Genomic DNA, 2869 nt, shown 5'->3' with positions numbered 1-2869 from the left:
TATTCTCTTGTAAATTAAAAAGTAATGCGTTACTTTACTAGTTACTTGAAAAAAGTAATCTGATTACGTAACTCGCGTTACTTGTAATGCGTTACCCCCAACACTGCATATTGTCTATAACATACAGTATAATCTATCTATCTATCTATCACTACGAGTTATGTTGTGACGACATTAGGGGTCTTACTTGGGAGCCCGAATCCTCTCTGATTAAAAGAAAACGCCAATGAAATTTGGCTAGTGGATTTTGCATTATGGCACAATCAGTGCCGTAATGCAAATTCACTCTGTTAATTCAGCGATTCCCCTGGGTGCTTCATCTAAAATAGCAGTTTCTGATCACGGACGGATCGCGTCTTTTTAAAGACAACGTTCCGTCAGTGTCCTCTTGGTTGCGGTCGTTTCCTATCCTCTGTCAACAGCCACGATCATTGTCTTCAGTGTCTGGGCATCCAGCACGCTGAAGCTGCGTTCGTGGATGGTTCATGCGTTCACTGTGAGCGTATGACCATGGCAGCGCTGCGATCGGCCTCTCTCTCCTCACGGGGATGGGAGGGGCTCCCTCTGTCACTACACGCGCTGGCTTCTCTGCCACGAGCAGAGAACCGTCAGCTAGTGCTCTGGACAATCTGAGGGTTACAGTGATGCCGGGCCAGTCCCTGCAGACCTCTCACTCCTCCCGCAGCAGCTGTTCTGTGTGGTTCCCCGGTGATTCTGCTGGGCTGTCTCATGGCGTGCCCAGCGTTTCATTTGGCGTGGCGTGCCGATAGAGGATCATGTCGATAGCAGCATTGGGGGATGGGCGATCGTCCTCTGAGGATGACAATTCGACGGGGCTGCCCCCCTCGGGTGTTGTCGCCACCGCCGAATCAGACCCAGAGTTGATGGCGTGCACACCACCCAGTCCCGAGCCCTTGCGGCGGGATGATTGATTCCTCGACACAGGCCGTGGCTCGCAACTACGCCCTGCCCGGTTCCTTTCTTCCCGGAGGTGCATGAGGAGCTGATGAAGCCTTTTTTTCGGCCGGAAGCCGCTCGCCTGCCTCCTCCATCCTCACTACCCTCGATGGCGGGGTGCCATCTATGCCTCAGCCTTGCTGAGATGAGTGACGTCGACAAAGTGCGCTTTCTTGACGCTCCCATCTCCCAGGCTGGGCTATTCAGCGACACTGTCGAGGACTTCGTCCGGCAGTTCTCAGCAGTACAAAGGCAGACTGAGGCTATCCAGCACATCCTGCCCCGGTGTGATCCTCCACCTGCCACCGTTCCGCCACGGGCCACGCCTCAGCCTGCCCGTCACCAAGGGCGCCCTCCTGCGGCTGCTCCACCCCATGCTGAGACCATGTTAAGGCAGGCGCATCGAGCCTCACACAGGAGCGCGGCGTCCCCCTTGTCTCAGTCGGCCCCTAAGCCCTCCAGGAAGATGATGAGGCAGCCCTCACACGGACAGCCCGGAGATGCGAGGAACTGCTTCTCTTCTGGAGATGGCAAGAACAGTGCCACTTCTTCCCCCGGAAGTGTTCTGCTGTTGGCCTAAGGGCACAGTGAAGAACGCAGTGCTTTCTGGGCCATCCAGCACGACTTCCCACCGCTGCACCACTGCGGGTATGTCGATTGTCCCTTTGGTGCCAATCGCACGGAGTTTGGGAGCGTGGCTCGCGCTGCCCAACCTGTCCCGCTGGCTCATTCGGACAGTCTGACTCGGCTAAGCGGTTAAGTTCGCCAGGTGACCCCCCAGGTTCAGTGGCGTCCTCGAGACTTCAGTGGCAGTCCGAGACGTCCTTGTCCTGTGCGAGGAGATTGCGGTCCTATTAGCGAAGGACATAATCGAGCTTGTCCCTCCAGCCGAGATGGTGTCAAGGTTTTACAGCCCTTACTTCATCGTGCCTAAGAAAGACGGTGGCCTGTGGCCAATCCTGGATCTGCGAGTCTTGAATCGGGCCCTTCACAAGCTTCCGTTCAAGATGTTGATGCAGAAGCGCATCATCAGATGCATCCAGCCCCAGGATTGGTTTGCAGTGGTCGACCTGAAGGACGCTTACTTTCATGTCTCGATTCTTCCTCAACACAGGCCATTCCTACGGTTTGCATTTGAGGGTCAGGCATGGCAGTACACGGTCCTCCCCTTTGGTCTTTCCCTGTCCCCCCATGTCTTACGAAAGTCGCGGAGGGCGCCCTTGCCCCGTTACGGGAAGTGGGCATCAGAAGATCAACTATCTCGAGCATTGCCCGCTCGCGAGAACAGTTGTGTGATCACAGGGAACTGGGAAAAGAGCAAGCCCTCCCCCGTGCAGAGGATCTCTTTTCTCAGTATGGAGTTAGACTCGGTGAGTATGACAGCACGTCTCACCAACGAGCGTGCCTAGTCTGTCTGTCTGTCTGTCTGTCTGTCTGTCTATCTATCTATCTATCTATCTATCTATGTCACACACACACATGAAAAAATTAAATGTTTAAAAAAATTACATGAAATCACACATATAAAAATGAAGAAAATTGAATACAATTAGTAAAAAAATTTGTATAAAAATTTTTTAAATAAAAAAAACATTACATAACATCTAAAACATTTTTGCATATTGACACCCACATGTAAAATATCATGTTTTATTTTTTTCTTTTGATTTTCGGGTAAAATATATCATATGAAATATTTAATACAAATTTATACAAATGGTAAAATTATTTCAATAAATTAATAATTTTCTTTAAAAGAATTTAATAAATTAATAATTTTCTTAAAAAAGAAACATTACAAAAACTTATTCTTACTATTGTTTGTTTATATATATATACTGTATATATATATATATATATATATATATATACAGTGGGTACGGAAAGTATTCAGACCCCCTTAAATTTTTCA

The 2869-nt window shown here is 49.3% G+C and overlaps 1 protein-coding gene across 1 annotated transcript in view; it reads right to left on the bottom strand.

Moving 5' to 3' along the window:
* LOC107672942 (desmoplakin-like) overlaps window positions 1–2869 on the bottom strand; it is a 32603-nt gene that overhangs the window by 24948 nt on the left and 4786 nt on the right. The window lies entirely within an intron of this gene.

This window comes from Sinocyclocheilus anshuiensis, unplaced genomic scaffold, assembly GCF_001515605.1.
Source record: "Sinocyclocheilus anshuiensis isolate Anshui unplaced genomic scaffold, SAMN03320099.WGS_v1.1 scaffold540, whole genome shotgun sequence".
Classification (NCBI taxonomy): Eukaryota; Metazoa; Chordata; class Actinopteri; order Cypriniformes; family Cyprinidae; genus Sinocyclocheilus; species Sinocyclocheilus anshuiensis.
This window is presented reverse-complemented; position numbering and strand designations above follow the sequence as displayed.